Source organism: Heterocephalus glaber, unplaced genomic scaffold (assembly GCF_053883595.1).
Source record: "Heterocephalus glaber isolate CG9 unplaced genomic scaffold, H.glaber_assembly_v1.0 deba00000613, whole genome shotgun sequence".
NCBI classification, from domain to species: domain Eukaryota; kingdom Metazoa; phylum Chordata; class Mammalia; order Rodentia; family Bathyergidae; genus Heterocephalus; species Heterocephalus glaber.
This window is the reverse complement of record NW_028258152.1, coordinates 4,339,142-4,357,857: the sequence shown is the minus strand read 5'-3', so window position 1 is coordinate 4,357,857 and position 18,716 is coordinate 4,339,142. Positions and strand designations below refer to the sequence as shown.

General features: G+C 38.0%; 1 long non-coding RNA gene across 1 annotated transcript in view; it reads left to right on the top strand.

Moving 5' to 3' along the window:
- The window catches only part of LOC110346581 (uncharacterized), a 36,012-nt gene extending 34,392 nt beyond the window's left edge, over positions 1 to 1,620 (top strand). Inside the window, exon 2 of the long non-coding RNA XR_015449076.1 lies at positions 1,163 to 1,620. This is a non-coding gene — a long non-coding RNA (uncharacterized LOC110346581). The remainder of the gene's footprint in view (positions 1 to 1,162) is intronic.
- Positions 1,621 to 18,716: the final 17,096 nt, after the last annotated feature.

Below are 18,716 nucleotides of genomic sequence, written 5' to 3'. Positions count from 1 at the left end.
CCAGACCACCAATACTGTATCAAACACTGTTATGCACATAATGCAGCACTGTGATCTAATTTAAATAACACTTTTTTATTATTTATACTACTATATATAATATACATCAACACTTTTGCTATATAACCTAAGTGATAAACCCCTTTTAGTTACCTGCCAAACTCTGGACTTCAGTTTATATTGCAGTTAATAGTTACAAAGTTGTAATGGTGTCTCTTTTTTTCTTTGTAATGGAATGTGTAAATCAAAGTATATACATTGTGTGGTGTTCCTGTTTCTTGGAATTTCATGAGGATTTACACACGGCATTCAGTGTTCTATATAGATTTACCTACCTTTGTGAAGTCATCTGTTGACCCTCTTCCTTTGAGAGAGCACCAGCCATGGTGGCTGACTCCTGTGTCTGCTCTCCTGCTGGTTCTTCTTGAATTAAGCACAGACTCGTCAGCTCAGTTGCTTTATCATGAACAATTTGTGTGACCTTGGCATTCTTCCACAGTTCAGCAAAGTGCTAGCTTCACTGACCAAAAATTAAGGAAGGAAAACACCATTTGCAAAATGATTCATCTTTTAACAGCCAAAACCAATGTATCTATGGTGCTGCATCTTGCCGTTGTGCTTCTGAGATCAGACCTAGGTGAAAAAGATCCTTTTCTGAATTACCCTGCGATGCTCACACGTTCCCTTCCTGTTGTTCTCTTAGTGTTGAAATGGCGACTATTTATTTGAAATATATACAGCAGTGTTTCTCCACTGTGTTTCATTTGCAAAACTGGAGAAAAAGCCTTCTCCACCTTTTGCAAATAGTTGATATTCCACATTGGATTCTCAAAGACTTCAATATGGTGAACCTAGAAGTTGTATTTTATCCTTTCATGACTGTGGCCTGAGTTCCCCATCCCCCATCCCTTTTAGAGGAAACGTAACACACACTCAGTTAATAAAACACTCACCGTTTCTGAGTATGTATGTTGAGCCCATCTAAGCTCATGGCAGATTCAGTAACCAGTTTCATGCTGTGTCATTCACACTCACTACTTATATTGCCATGGTGAAAATGTGGAGGAAAAAAGTATTCATGTGTGTCTGGGAAGCATATACCTTGTACATTTTTTTATACTCTGATTCTGTAACATTTCTGAGTTTTGTTTTTGCTTTACAGAAGAAAAAAGAAAGTGATAAAGCAATCAGAAGACCAAGAGGTTTATGACTGATGCTTAAGGTCAACTCACCTTTGCTGGCCAATAGACCTAGATGGCCAAATTAACTTACAACAGTAATAATTTTTTTCAAAAGCCAATTTTTTTCTTCTGTATGAAACTGCCAATATCATGAATAGAAAGGGAGAACTGCAAAGGAGAAGGAAAGTGATGTTCAGTTGTGTTTGTGTTAACCTAAAGGAGCAGTTTGGAGATGGGCAAAGTCAGCCAAACTCTAGGGACTTCATGGTGTTGCTTTGGAGGATCTCTACTTGCATTTTGCATTCTTCATATGTAATCATATTGCCAAAGACAAACTATTTCATCATTTATTGTAAATAACACTTTTCCCCAGACCTACCATAAAGTTTCTGTGATGTATTGTCTTCCAGTTGCAATAAAAATTACTGAGTTGCATCAATTGAAAAAAAACAAAACAAAAAACCAATCAATCTTTTGAAGAATAAAGTTTCAAATTTGAATCTAGTCAAATGTACTAATATTTTACTTTTTTCTTTATTCTATGAACTATTTCTCTATAATATTTCTAAAAACAATTCTTAAGAACTTTAACATCTGCTCTGATTAAAATTAATCTTAAAATAATAATAGAGAGTATATATTAACATAATAAAATACATTTCACAATTCCAAAACTGTCATTATTTTTAATGATGAAATATAAGAAATATCTCATGAAAGTCAAAAACAAGATGGGAATGTCCATTATCACCATAACTATTCAATGTTTTTTTCTGTACATACCAATCTAGACAATTAAAAAAGGGAAAGATTCATGAAGCACATAAATTAGAAAGAAAAACACTACAATATTTGTATGTGGTGATATTATATACCATGAATACCAAGGATAATAAAGGAAAAGTTTTTTTTTAAGGAACAACAAAATTCAATAAAGTGAGTCAATAAAATTCAAATATCTAGAAAGTAACAATTTTATTCATAAGAACAACAACAAATTAGAAAGTCTACATATTTTGCTATAGAAATACATTTAATATGTTCAAGATCTATATAGTTAAATGTTTTAAATAAACATAAGACCTTAAAAACTTTGAAAAACTGGAAAGACATACCATGTTCTATGTCTATGACAGTAACACTCTATTTCATGAAGATGATACACTTGTAAGTTTAAAATATTTACAACAACTCAAGAAATACTCCATTACATTAAACTAATATATTAAAAATATTGAGACAATTTTTAACTAGACAGGCTAAATCTAGAGTTTATATGGGAAAATAACACAGAAAAATAACCAGAATAACAGTAAATTGGAAGATATAGAAGAAATGGATAGATTCTTACATACACATGAATTACTAAAACTGAGCAAAGATTTTTAAAATCCTGAATAATCCAATTACAGGCAATGAAATTTAAGCAGTAATAAAAAATATATCAACTAGGTCCAAATGAGTTCACTGCTGAATTCTACAAATCTTCAGGGAAGTTCCATATACATGAATTACTAAAACTGAGCAAAGATTTTTAAAATCCTGAATAATCCAATTACAGGCAATGAAATTTAAGCAGTAATAAAAAATATATCAACTAGGCCCAAATGGGTTCACTGCTGAATTCTACAAATCTTCAGGGAAGTTCTAACACCAATACTTCTCAAACTCTTTAATGAGATCAAAAGGGAAGGTGTAATCCCAAACTCATTCCTGGAAGCTAGTATTACTCTGATTCCAAAACCAGATAAAGATCCAACCAGAAAAGAGAACTGTAGACCAATCTTTTAAATGAATATAAATGTAAAAATCCTCAACAAGATAATGGCAAACAAAATGCAATGAATCATGAAAAGGATCATACATCATGATCAAGTAGCTTCATCCCAAGGATATAAAGATGGTTCAATGTATGCAAATCAATAAATGCAATACATCACATAAACTGAAACAAAGAGAAAAATCACATCATGATCTCAATAGTCAAAAAAAGCTTTTGGCAAAATCCAACACCCTGTCATGATTTTTAAAAAAAACACTTAAGAAAATATGTTATAGAAGGATCTTTTCTCAGTCTGATAAAACCCATTTATGACAAGCCTACATCACATTAATCAACATCAACATACATAGAGAAAAACTGAAATCTTTCCTCTAAAATCAGGAACAAGACAAGACACCACTCCTATTCAATATAGTACTCAACACATCAGCAAGAGTGATTAAGCAAGAAAAATAAATAAAGTGATGTGCATAGGAAAAAACAAGTTAAATTATCATTATTTGCATATGACATGATCCTCTACATAGATGATCCAAAAATATTCCACCAGAAGACTTCTAGAATTAAACTCACAAATATAGCAGGAAAACAAAATCAACACACAAAAATCAGTAGTGTTCCTGCACACCAATAATGAACTCACAGAGAAATAAATTAGTCAGATAATATCATTTACAATAGCATTAAGAAAAACTAAATATTTAGCAATTATTCTAACTGAGGGAGTGAAAGATTGGTATAATTAAAACTGCACTACTGTGAAAAAGGAGATCAAAGAAGACATCACAAAATAAAAAGATATCCCTTGTTTTGGATAGGTAAAACCAGTATAGTCAAAATGGCCACATTTCCAAAGCTGGTATATAGCTTTAATGCTATCTCAATCAAAAACAGCATACCTCACAGATCTGGACTAATTCAGTGATGAATTCATATGTTAGTGTGCTGTTAGGAGCTAGGACCTGGTTGGAGTAAGTAGGTCACTGGTGTGTAACCTGGAAGGGCATATACTTTTCCCTATCCCATTTCCCTCTTTCTCCCTCCTGCCTTTTCTGCTCTCTGTTTCCTACCTACTATGGGTTGAGCAGATTTCCTCTTTCATGACTTTGGGCCATGATGTCTCTGACTTCTGCCAGCTAGCCATGGACTGAAACCTCTGAAACAATGATCCACAATAAGTCTTTTCTCCTTTAAATTGTGTATATCAGGTATTTTGCCCCAGTAATGGAAAAACTGACTAATTCAATTTAGACTGCATTGACTCTATAGATCATGTTGGGCAGAAATGATACCATGTCAGTATTAAGTCTTTCAATCCATGAATATAGAATAATTTTCCACTGGACCAGTTTCATTGATTCCTTTTATCAGCATTTTATAGTTTTCCTCATATGGAATATATATATGTACATATATGTATGTACCCATACATATATACATATGTGTATACACATACATGATGTATGTGTCTATACGTGTATACATATACATGTGTGCACATATAGACACATACATATATACACATACATAGATAGATTTAGATTTATGCCTGCCTAAGTTGTTTGTTTTGGTACCAATGTAAATAGCATTGTATTTTAAATTTCAATCCACTTGTTGATTGCTGGTATATAGAAAAGTGATTGGATTTGGTATATTACTTTGTGGGGTTTTTGTTTGGTTTTTGTTTTTTGTTTTTCAGTACCGAGGATCGAACTCAGGCAAGCACAGTGCCACTGAGCTAAATCCCTGGCCTTGGTATATTACTTTGTATTGTTAATTCCTTCAAATTTTCAACAGAGACAATCATGGCAGCTGCAAACAGTTTTATTTATTTCTTCTTAATAAGTGTACCTTTTCTTGTCTTGTTGTCTTAGATAGGACTTCCAATGTGATGTAAAAAGTTTTAGGTTTTTATGTCATTGAATTTTTCAGTCTTTTAAAAAATTATTTCATGCTAGAGGTCATACTTGAAACAAATTTTCTTGTGCTATTTGAAAGATAAATTTTATTTTGCCTTTTAATATTTATTATTTCAGTTTTTCTTGCATTGAAACTTTTGTGCATATAGTGAGTATGTATGATGTAAGATACAGTTCCAAACTTGTATTTTTTACACAATACCCAGTTTTTACAATGCCATCTTTCCCCTCCCAATCTGAAATAATGCCTTTATTAAATAACAAGTCACTGAATGTGTTTGGACTTCTTTCTGGCATTTCTTTTTTATTCAGCTATGATGTGTTTTTAATTGTTTCAATACTTTACTTTTAATTACCATTACATTATTACATTGTACATTTTAATGTCTTTTAAAATAGCTTTTCCTTTTTCATTGTCTTTTTTGGAATTATCGTGGGTTTTTTGTTTGTTTGTTTGTTTAGTACATGCTTGTAGTAAATAATGTTTTCAATCCTTGTGGGGAATTAATGCATTTATATAACACATCTTTTTTTTTTTTTGGTACCGAGGATTGAACTTGGGTCGTTCCGCTTGGGAGGCAGGGGGCAGAACCACTGAGCTAAATCCCTGGCCCTACATAACACATCTTAATTTCTCTTTTCATCCTCTTTCCCCTCCCTCTCTCCCCTTTCCACCCACCTCTTGATCCCCTTCCTTTTTTTTTTTTTGGTACATGTTTGTAGTACATAAAGTTTATAGTCCCTGTTTAGAGTTGGTACATGGACATAATACATCTTAATTCTTTATATATTCTGTGTGACCCACCAACTATGCTTGTTGGTATTTACTGAAATGAATTGAAAGCTTATGTCCAGACAAAAGCCTACATACTAGTATTTATGGCAGGAATTACTAAACTTGAAGCAACTAAGATGTCCTTCATAAATAAGGTCAATAGATAAACAAGCTGTGGTACATCCAGATAAGGGAATATTACTTAGGACTAAAAACAAATGAGCTATTAAGCCATCAAAACCATGGAGAAATCTTAAACTCACATTATTTTTTTTTAATTTTCTTATTTTATTTTATTTTATTTTGGTACCGGGGATCTACCTCGGGTCTTTGCGCTTGCGCAGCAGGCGACGAAACCACTGAGCTAAATCTCTGGCCCGTTAAACTCACATTATTAAGTGAAAGAAGCCAATCAGAAAAGGCTACATCCTGTGTGATTCCAACTCTTAACAGTCTAAAAAGGCAAAACTATGGAGATAGCAAAACAGATCACTGGTTTTCAGGAGTTGGGGCGGAGGTGGTGAATAATCAAACAGGATTTTCATGGCAGTGAAACTGTTCTGTCAGACACTCTAATGGTAGACAGATATCATTGTTCATTCATCAAAACTCATAATGTACAACTCCGAGAGTAAACCCTACTGTAAGCTAAGGAATGTAAGTGCTAATGATCAGTCAGTGTAGGTTCATCGCTTGAAAAACTCCGCCACTCTGCTGCGGGGCGCAGGTAGCAGGGAATCCCGTCTACGCGTGTGTGAGACCAGGGAATATGGGACACCTCTGTACCTTCCGCTCAGTTTGGCTGAGAACCTAAAACTGCTCTGAAAAATAAATTCTATTTTTAAAAATAAAATATTTTGCTTAGTAAAAGCCTCCATAAACAAGTTGAAAGTAAAAAGGTTGCAGTAAACATCACAGTCAAAGGGCTAATTTCTTATTGAAAACAACCATAGGAAAAAAGATGGGTGAAAAAATTCAGAGAAAAGGAAAAGCAAATAATTGGTTTTCCATGCTGGGGATCAAACCCAGGGCCTCATGCATGCTAGGCAAGTGTACCACCAGAGTTACACGCCCCCCCCCCCACGCGCCAAATCCTTAAATATATTTCTTAGATGTAAAACCTCACACATTATAATTTAAGTTTTTAAAATTATAATTACACTGGAAAGCTTCAAATATTTGAAGCAAGAACTGACAGAACTCAAAGGAGAAATGGACAAATCCATAATTTATATTTGAAGATGTTAATATACTTTTCCTAGTAATTGCTAGAAAAGTAGACAGAAGGGCCGGGGATTTAGCTCAGTTGTTCTGCCACCTGCCTCGCAAGTGCAAGGTTCCAACCGAGTTCGATCCCCAATACAAAAAAAAAAAGATCATAGACTTGAGCAACACTACCAGTCAACTTGACTTTATTAATGTTTATAGACCCCTACATCCAAAGCCCTCAGAACACACACTCTTTAATCCACATACTCACTAAATAGACTACATGTTGGGTCTTAAAAAAAGATGCAATAAATTTCAAAGAAAATATTCAAAGTACATTCTCTGACCCAAACTAAATCAAATTAGAAATCAAAAACAAAAAAGCATTTTTAAAAGTCCCCAAATATTTGGATATTAATCAACATATTTATAAATCAGTAATGAGCCAAAGAAGAAATTAGAAAATTCTTTTAACTGAATACAAATGAAAACACAACATATAAAAATTTGTGATATGTACCTTAAAGGAAGAGTTACAGCCTTAGATGTCCATATTAGAAATAAAGGGGTTGGGGATTTAGTTCAGTGGTTCAGTCAGGCACCTTCCTCACAAGGGCAAGGTCCCAAGTTTGATCTCCAGTACCAAAAAAAAAAAAAAAAGAAATAAAGTAGAAAAGGCTGAAATTTGATTCTTCCTTAGGACTCCAGAAAAAGAACAGCAAATTAAGTCCAAAGTAAGTAAACGGAAGGAAATAATATAGATAAAATTAAAAATCATTGAAAAAAAAGTCCATGAAACAAACAATACCATTTATCTGGAACAAATCAATAAACACTGATAAGCTTCCAGCTAAACTAGTCAAAAAAAATGAGAAAATAAAAACAATACCAGAAAGTAAATGTTCTATAAACATTAAACAAATAATTAGGAAATACTGCAAATAGGGCCGGGGATTTAGCTCAGTAGTTCCGCCACCTGCCTCACAGCCACAAGGTCCCAAGTTCGATCCCCAGTACCAAAAAAAAAACTTATGTCAACAAATTCAACTCAGATGAGAGAGAAAAAAATTCCTTAAATGATGCAAAGTGCCAAAGCTCAAGTAATGAAAAGAAGAAATCTATACATTAAACCAGAAAGGTTATGCAAGAAAATATTACGGGGATTATATCAATTAAAGTGAATTAATTTATAATTTAAAATCGTCCCACAACAAAATCTCCAGGCCTAGATTTCTTCACTGACTAATCCTATCAAATAGTTAAGGAAGAAATAATACCAATCGATAGATGGGTATTAAAAAAATAGATGAGGAAGCACTTCCAAACATCTTTCATAAGGACACTATTACTCTGATTCTAAAACTAGACAAAGGCCTTGCAAGTAACAAATACTTGGGGCCATATCCTCCCTCATGATCGTAGATGCAATCCTTAGCAAAATATTAGCAAATCAAGTCCAGGGGTTTATAGAGGACAGCATATCACGACCAAAAAGAGTTGCCCCCCAGCTAGCAGATAAGTGTAACCTTTAAAAATCTATCAACCTAACTTTGAAAACTTCCCCAACTAGACGTAAGTGGGAAATTCCACAAGCTGATAAAGAAGCCCTGTGTAAACCCATAAAAATGGTGAAAGACAACACTTTTCCCCTAAGATCAGGGACCGGGTACAGGTGTCACTCCCACCACTTGTGCTCAGCACTGTTGTACAGGTTCTGTCTTTTCAGCAAGTCAAGAAAAACAGAGAAATAAAAGCCACACAGGTTAGAAAGGAAGAAGTAAAACTGCCTATTTGTAGAAGACGTTATATATGTAGACAATCTTAATACTGTATTTTTAGGGCTTATAAGTGATTTTAGCAAAGTCACAGTTACAAGGTAAATATGTAAGCATAAATTGTATTTCTATGTACTAAGCAAAGGACAATCGCAAAACCTACCATTTACAAAAGCATCAAGACTATGACATACTTTGGGTTAAATTTAACAAATGTGTGCAAGACCCGAAACTACAGAACACTGCTGAGAGAACAATGACTGAACAAATAAACAGACATCATATTCATAGACTGGACGTTTCAAAGTTGTCTGATGGTAATTAAGAAAAAAATGGCTAGTCGGGCAGAGGGTATTGCTCAGTAGTGGAGCACATGCCCAGCATGCATGAAGCCTGGAAGGGATGTCCGAAGCACAGGAAGGGATGGAGGGAAGGAAGGAAGAGAAAAGGAGGGAGAAAGGAAGGAAGGACTGAGCAAGATAGTATTTGTGCAAGTTTGTGTGGACACATATTTTTATGTATTGCTGAGTCCTTTGTCAGGCATACATTTTGCGTATATTTATACCAATATATGTTTTATCTTTCTATTTTTCTAAACTGACTCCTTGAAGAAGGGAATTTTGAAATTTTTGTGAAGTAAAATAAATAGATTTCCTAGAATATTATATATATATTTTTTTCTTTCAGTCCTGGGCCTCAAACTCAATGCCTCATGCATGCTAGGCAAGTATTCTAACACTGAGCTACAGCCCCAAGCTTTAGAATACTATTTTTCATCTATCAGATTTACAATGAAAAAAGTTTAATAAAACTATGCGGTTAGAGGTGTGCGGAAAAGGTCCTTTTCAGACATTGCTGGTGAAAGTCTAGATTTATAACAATCTCTGTGGAAAGTATTTGGCAAAAGCTATTGGATTTACAAACATATATATGTTTTGACCTAGTGATTTCATTTCCAGGTATTTAATTCACCAGTATTATTACACATATGTTAAGTGACCTATGTACAATGCTATTCACTGTGGTTTCATTTGTAAGTATAAAATACTAGAAATAATCTTAGTCTGTCAGTAGGAGGCTGAGGGAAAAGTTAGGGAACACTCACATGGTAGAACACACAGTATCATTTAAAAATAATATATTTAGCAAGATGCTGAAGATATACTGTTAAAGTAAAAAGAAAGTAAGTACTGCAATAGTCTGCATATTATGTGTGTGTTTTTTAAAAGATCTGGTTTTTAAAATATACATCAAAATTTTGAGGTTATACAAGAAAATTCTACAGGGATTATATCAGCTGAAGTAGATGGGTAGGAAGGGGGTTTACTTTTCACTTTATGTCTTTCTATTGGGAGGGGCTAGTTCTATTAGATGATGAGGAAAAGCCAGGTAGCAAAACCAGATGAGTGACTGTAACTTCCATCACACTGCTAATTCGGGTGGGTTATGAGTTAGAGAAAACTGCACCACGAGCAGAAAGACATCAGTGCATACGTATCCATGAACATGTGAACTTAGGTTTTTGCTCTAAATGAAGACACTAAACTTAAAATCAGCAGCAAGAATGGTTTCTAAGAACAGGCCGGATGCAGTGTGCTTGTCTTTTTTTCCTGGCCCCTTGCATCCCTAACAGGACTAAGTCAGGTAACTTCTTCCCCAGCAGACTTCTATTAGACCTGTGACATGGCTGAAGTCTTCCTAACCATCAACTCTTTTATTCTCACACTGATCACTACTGTTTGGATATTGAGTGACCCCCAAAGGCCTGGGTCAGAGGGCCTGGCTCCGCAGGGTGATGCTAGTGGGAGATGGCGCCTAGTGGGAAGTCCTTGGGTCACTGGATGCATGATTTCAAAAGAGACTGCGGGAACCTGACCCCTACCTCTTCCTCTCTCTCTCTCTCTTTTTTTTTTTTTTTTTTTTTGGTACCAGGGATCGAACTCGGGACCTTGCACTTGCAAGGCAGGCACGGGAACCACTGAGCTAAATCCCCGGGCCTTCTCTTCCTCTCTTTTCTTCCTCTTCCCCTCTTGCTTACTGGCCAGGAAGTGGGTGGTTTGCTCTGACCTGTGGGCATGCTGTTGCCATCCAACTCCTCCACCCCAATCACGGACTAGAGAGAACCTCTAAAACTGTGAGTCAAAATTAACCTTTTCTCTCTACAAGTTAATTATCTTAGGTATTTTGTTACAGTGATACCAAGCTAATATACTCATATTGTCATTCTTGAAGAACTTAAACTAATAGTCATGTATTTCCATTTAAGGAAGTTTAGCAAATGTCAGGATCTACTAGTTTTTGAACCAAATCCAGCGAGGCCCTACTTTTACCCAGTGACTGTGCAGTCTGCACCAGATGTCCCTGAATAGTAGGACAGACTCCAGCTCCCCAGTGCTTTAGAAAGTCCTTCTCTCCTACTCTGAGAACAGCATAGGCTGAGTGAGAAAAGAAACTGAAAATAATAAAAAGTATAAGATATCTGCATATCTCTTCGGCTCATCTTCCTTATCAGCTTGAAACCACCACTTCCAAATGCAGTGGGCCCTCAAGTTACAACCGGTCTGACATATGAACAGCTTGGGTTGCAACCTGGTTTTTAGTTTTAACTTACAACCAAAGTCTTGAGTTATGACCTGAATGCCGGCCACTTGTGCTTCCAGATGGTCTCAGATACAGATGTAACCTTAAAGAGTTCTGGAAGGAACTTTACAACATCCTTTCCTGTGTGGGGTTAACTGAGAAATCCTGGGGCAGTGTCTCTAAGGACACTGAGATCTGCCTGGAAGAAAGTGTAACCTAGAATTATACAGCCAAGAGATTTTGAAGGCAATTGACAAACCAGCCCTCAGGAACAAACTGAGTTTATAAGTCAAGGGTCCACTGTACATAGCTTCTTTGGTTTATGTTTTAATTTTTAAGTATACCTCATTTGAGACTCTGACCAAGGGTGATGAAATCATCCAGGTTTCCTGGGGATGCTTCCCATTTTAGCATGAAAATCCTGCATCCTGGGAAACTTTAGACCCAGAGAGTCAGAACAGGGGTTGTCCTAGTTGTCCCTGAATTTCATTGCACTGTAAATCCAAATCTGACTTGGAAATGTCCAGAGACATTTCTGCTGCTTTCATTGTGGTTCTTACTTCACACCCACAATGTTCCAATCAAAAAAAGAATTGAATTGGGGGCCAGGGATTTACCTCAGTGGTTCTGCCGCCTGCCTCACAAGCGCAAGGTTCCGAGTTTGATCCCTGGTACCAAAAAAAAAAAATTTAATTGTAAAGAGGAAAATATCATCGTGAGGGAATCGCTATTATTTTTTTCTGTTCCTCATTTTATATGCTGCAACCCCTTCTGCTTTCAAGTTCCTGTTACTATGATTTTTTTTAAAGCCAAACTGCAAAATCAAATATATATGGGAAATTCATACATCATTAAACACAGAATGCAGACCATTGTTTTTCTGTGAGTTTAAGAATATTAACAGAAGGCATCAAGAAGACTACAGTATCTACAAGGTAAAAAAAAAAAAAATACAGTAAGTCCCCAACTTACGTACAGTCAAGTTGCAAACTTTCACAGGCAGGAACGGAGCTCAAATTAGGAGCAATTGTCGAGGCCGTGATGCGCTGCGCTCCCCCTGCAGGGCGATGGTGCAGGGCAGCGCGGCGCTCAGGCAGAACCCGGACGTCCGAGAGTGAGCGAGAGGAAGACGGGTGCTGCGGAGGGGGCGCCAGGAAGCGCGGAGCAGGGCACGTTGTGTGTTTGTGTCAAAGATACACAAGACTGTCAGACCTAGGAAGGAATCGGACTTAGGGGCATTCTCCGGGAACAGATTCGCATTCAGTCGGGAAAATATGGCTGTGTTTACCTCTGTTTCACACCAGATGGCAGGCGTGAGCGCTGCTTCTTTCTCTGCCTTACCAGGATCCTGAATGGAGTTAGACTTTCCTCAATTCCAAGCCATAAATCAGAAATGTCCTTAGAGTGACCTATGGATGTAAATTACCAGGATTTATCATCTGCTGTTACATATGTGGAATCTTTCCTGATATCCTGCCTCAGAGAGTCATTTATTAAGTGTGTTCAAAAGGAACTTTTTCCTTTGAGGCCCCACGATGTGGTCCCTGCAGTGGGAAACCTGTTTGCGGTGCTTGATGACATACCACTCTCCGGGCGAGGGACAGAAATGAAGAACACTTGGAGAAGCAAAAGGAAAGAGCTTTTTTTTTGCACTCCATGTCTTCACATTTGTAAGAGCCTCACCGATGCACATGCAAATTTAGAGATACAAAAATACAACATTTCAGAAGTCCCCACCTCTCTTGATCTTCTCAGTGATCAGCTCTGAGTGATACCAATCGCATCTGTCCTCGGAACAGAGAGCGGTGCCTTCCCATTTGTCTGACTGAATCACAGAGCCACAGTGAGCCACATTTCATCACACAACTGTGAGGCGAAGCACACACAGCTTCTTACTTCTGCTGTCTGGGTGATCTTGCACTGCAACCTCCAACCTCCTTCTAGGTAGAGGAGAACTTTAAACTCGCTCCGAAATAATTCCCAGTCATTCTGCATTAAGCAGTCTGCTTTTGTTTACAATACTTCTTTTCAAAATAGCTCAATCTTTCAAATCTCCTCCCCTACCCCTTCTGCTCCCCACAGTGGCATCTTGAAGTGGGGGAAAGGAAACTTCGTGCTTCCGGGGTGCTCCCCAGTCCTTGCTGGCCTCAGAGATCGGAGTGTGTATTACGCACCTGGGGGACTCACCCCTCCGAAGTCCCGTCCCGCAGCTGGCATCCATTCTCTCTCCATCCGCTCGGGCCCTGTGGGGCTCCCTGCTGGTTTAGCAACACCAGCCCTGGCTTTTTTCTCAGCCGCACACACCCCCGCCCCAGACCAAGCTTTGTTTCCTGTGCAAAGGGTCCACCTGGAGCCTTTGGTTTCAAGCTCAGCTTTCCCCCACTGCAGTTCCTTACCAGTGAGACCAACAGCCTTCCTCCACCTCGCCTCGGGGGGACAAGAGGCCCTGACATAAAAACCCCTTTTATTGCAGATTGGAGATAAAGGAGTCTCCAGGGAATGAAACTCAGGCTCTCCCACTGCCTACACCCTAAGTTTAACCAGCGTGGCCTGCAGCTGCACTTGGGATGTCAAATAGAAGGAAGGCAAGAACCCCTGTACCCATTCGGCTTCATCATCTGTAGTACTCACACACATGAAGAAAAACTAGAATACATATCTCCATTTTGATTGGATGGTTGCACTTAATTATCACACCAAAATATAAATAAAATCGAATGAGTTTTCTCATCCCCTCGGATAATAAAGGACAACCTGAGGGCATAAGAGATGTTAAAGTAGCTACAACAGGCAACAAACACAAAATTACTGTAAAAGAAAGTTATTGATAGAAAAATCATCCCCTCAGCATGGCAGAGCCCATTTTGGTAGGAAGGTACCTTCTTAATGAGGTACATTGTCAATGACCTTGTTAATGAGTAGGTACATTGTTAATGACAGTTCATAAAAAGTTGCTTCAGCTGTAAGTTTTATTTTCAAAACATCTCCACGTTGAATTATTCTGATCATTTCTGTTTTCTCTCCATGTGACAGTTGCTAGCCCCGGTCCATTAAGTAGACAGATCTGTGTGTGAATCTGCTGCATGAGGTGCTATTAACCTCTCTGACATTGTTTTTACTTATCCAGGGGCTCTTGCTTCTTCAGTTAATGTGAATTTGGTGTTAATATTTCCAGCCTTCCAAAAGACATGATTGATTATAGGTGCCATCCAACCCTTGAGTACAATTATACTCTGCTACAAAGCTCTAGAAAATCAATGTCCAACCAATATATCAGGAGGAAGCAAGTACAGTCACCATCTAGATATTTCCAAAGTGATACCATTTTAAATGACATGAGCATTTGGGGGCCTGATTTTTCAGGGTTTGGGTTTCCTAAAAGCCATCATGGTTTAATTGTTATAACATCTTTAATCATCACTTTACAAACCCTGAATGCCTCACAGGGCCTCCTGGAGGCACAAAGTGGAACACCAAACAGGTAATGGAGATGCTAGCTCCTAATTCATTGTCCTCAAGACTGCTGGAGAAGCCCAGCCAGATGGCCTTGGGAGCCGAAATAGGGAGCACCATTTTCTCCAGCCTGCGATGCTTCAGAGGAGGGTTCTAAGAGTCTGAACACTTCCCCGGGGCTGCCTCGGGTTCTCCTGCAGTGCCCTAGTGACCTTGTGAGGACCCGGAGGGACAGATGTGTGTATATCTGGCTCCCAGTGATCCTGAAAGAGGCCTGTGCTCTTTCAAAATCCACTATGTGAAGCCTTAATTATAATCACAATACAGAGATAAACGAGCCCCAGTCATTGTCATAGTTATACCCATCCTCCAAGCTGATGTGAACCAGCAGCGTATATTCTGAACCCCTTAAAGATCTTTGGAGTGTGAAAGTAGCTAAAATAGACTACATGTAAAATATCCTAATAAAGTTTATTTTTAAAATAAAAATAATAACTAGAATACCATAGGCACGCACACAGGCAAGGCAATCATTCTCAGGCCTGAGCACATATTTGAATAAATGGAGAACTTTAAAAACATAAATAAAATCAGGGAATCCAACTGAAAAGGTTCTACTTTAATTGATCTAGAATGGGGTCCAGAAATTGATTCTTCTAGTTTCTGTAGTGATTCTAATGTACAGTGAAGATGGGCAGTCACAATATTACAAATATACACAGACTCACATATAACCAGAAAGCAGAGATGCAAAGATATCTTCTATAGGAGCCGCTGAAGTGGCAGTTATTACTTCTAAAAATTAATGAGAGGCATTTTATCCCTGTGTCCCCCATTATATTACCATCTGCTTTGACAGCAGTATTTCTATAAGCATCACCAGGGAGATGTATTTAAACTGCATATTCCAGGTTTTTCTGTCTAGTTCTATTCAGTAGGTCTATAGGTCACCTAGGAATTTCAGGAATCCCTCTAGGCAATAAGCATCTCAGGGAATGCTTAGGACTTGACAAGCTTGGGAAACCCTACCCTAAAATCTAAATTGTTAAAACAGACTCTTAGCTCCTATCTTAGGATTTCACCCAGCTTCAATCTACCACACATATCATTTCTAGAACAATATTCTCATTTTCTTGATTCATTATGCCAGTCTCTACTGGCTGCCAGATTGTTCAGTTATTTAATTAGCTAGTGTCTTCCTGTGTGAATTCTCTTTCCCTCTGAAAGTGCAGGAATAGGGAGTAAGCGTGACCCCTTCATTACAGTCCTGAGATCACAGAACACGGGGGTAAGGACAATCCAATAACAACATGAATGATAAGGGGATGAAGCTATGTCCTGGAGCAAAAGAGAAATGTAACTAAAAAGCCTGTCTGAAGCATGCTGAGCCCCAAGGCCTATTTGTGCACCTGTTGAGGAGAGAATAACAACAAAAATAATGTTTGCATGATTACTACTAAGTGCTGTACACACATTATCTCATTTAGTGAACCTGTGTTGTCAATGAGGTCTATACTGTAGTTTTCCTGGTTAACATAAGGGAAGACTCAGATATTCAGCCTGAATAACTTGCCAGTTAATACAAAACTGTCAAGTGACACAAGACAAAGAAGCAAGCCCAGGCCAGGCAGGCTTGAAGCCACCATACAATACTGCCTCCCACTCACAGAGGATAGAACAACTGGTTCAGGAAAGATCCTCAACTCCCTCCTCATGTCATACCCAGTTCCAGGTGAGAAACAAGTGACTTACAGAAACTCCTAAGCTTCGGCAAGAGTCTAGTAGCTCAGGGATGCTCCCAAGTATGGTTTTAGCCTTCTTTAGCCTGTTTGTTGGGAGTTTTTGCTCTACTGAATTTGTTTTTTAAAATTAGTAAGCAAAAATATGTGTTGACTGGATGCAGTTTACATCAAAATGACTTTATCCTCAAGTGTGAGATGTCTGTTAAAATCATCTTCATTAGCAAACTACAGCAAGACAAGATCATTGGTACCTAATCTGGCCTACATTCTGTTTCATATTAGTTTTTCATCGCATTTCTGAAAAATGAGACCATTCTGTTAGATGAGTTTCTTGCGGGAAAAGGTTCGAGGAAAATGATAATAGCAACGACAACAACAAAACAAGCAAAACACCAAACTGGTGTCTCTATTTTTATGGAGACTATGGAAAGAACTACGAAGTATATGAGATGGTGAAATATATCTAAGAAATCTATGGGACAGTGGAAAACACATGGGCTTGGAGCTAAACAGGCAAAGGTCTTCCTCATTGTGAGCTGTGTGACCTGGATTAATTACTTCCCCTCTCTAAGTGATGAGCCATAATCTTAAAGTAAGGATGACATTACCTAAAGTGGAGGTCAACAAGCTATGATCACCAGCCAAATCCAGCCTCCTAAATTGCTCTTTAAAACCCTCAGATAAAAAACAATCTTTTTTTTTTTTGGTACCGGGGATTGAACTTAGGACCTTGGCCTTGCTCACCACTGAGATAAATCCCCAGCCCATCTTTACATTTTTTTTAAGGTTATAAAAAGAAAAAGAGGAAAAAGAATATTCAGCAGATATCACATGTGACCTACAAAACCTAAAATATTTACTATCTGGCTCTTTATAGAAAAAAATTTCCCAATGCTTGATCTAAAACCAAGAACTGCTCAGTTTATATAAAAAACAAACTGGGGATGAAATGCAGGATCTATATTTTATCTGTTTGTTTGTTTTTGTTTTTTGGTGCTGGGGATTGAACTTGGGACCTTGCGCTTGCAAGGCAGGCGCCAGAACCTCTGAGCTAAATCCCCAGCCCCAGAATTTATATTTTAAAGTAGCATCTTGGAGCCAAAAATATGATCTCAACTACTCAGTAGTCCCTGAAATCCTGTGGGGACCGAGACAAGAGGATCACTTGAGCCCAGGAATTTGGAGCCAGCCTGAGCGACATATCAAGCTCCCATCTCTTCAAATAAATAAGTGAACTCAGCCATCTCACTGGATCCCAAGCAAACTCTCAGAGCTTGAAGCTCAAATTTGTGCATCAGCAAAATTTCAAATGCTTACAGTTCCTCCAAAATGAGAACTACTTCAAGGCAAAGACTCCTGTGAAAGGCAAAGATCTACTCCATCTTGAAGCTACATGAGATATTGTTAAACACAGCACAGTGCAAAGGTTTTAAAACCGGGAAAGGTAGAGGACTTGGAATCCACTGCCCTCCAGAGTGTCCGTCACATAGACAGAAGCATAAACAATAGAACAAGGAAACCCTGGTTTTGTTCTGGAAAGAAGGGGTCGAGGGTGTGGTGAGATGAGTCTTCACTTGACCTCTCCTGCCTATCCCAAGCAGGCAGACAGCCCCAAGAGCTCCTTAGAAGTCACAAAGACTCTCGTCTCAAAATTTGAGCAAAATTATTTACAATAACGTCATACAAAGTATGAAACCAATGCTATGCTATATAAGGAGGCAACTACATTATGAAAGTCTGCGCTTCCCCTCGTCACCCTCCCTAGAGTAAGTGAAGAGGGTCAGCCAGAATTTGGACAGCATTGTTTGACCCCTCTCAACCCAACCCACTCCACTCACTCTTTCTGGTTAAGGAATTCGTGCAAGTCACAGGAAAATGTGACTTCCATCCAAAATCTAGGGGGAAGAACACAAAAACTGTGCTGTAAAACAGAAAGAAAAATGAGTCTACCAAGAGAGACTATGTAAAGGTGCAAATTTCCAATGATGAATGGCATTATATTGTGCACCTAAACTGTACCAATAAAATAAAATTCTTTTAAAAAAAACCAAAATGAGTCTAATAGAGTTATTCCTTTCTGCATTTCCTGTTGCTGCTTCCTAGGGCTGGCTTTCAAAAGCAAGACCGCCCCATGAGAAGAATCTCTGTAGCATAGCAGGCCCTCTCTGGGAAAGACCTGCCTCTCCCTTTTCCTTTCTTGAAATTTTTTTTGTTAAATTCTGGAACCAAAACAAGCCCCAGGTGTCCTTTGGGTCCAACATTAGCATGTAATGTTCTCTTTCCTTTGTTTTGCTAGGAC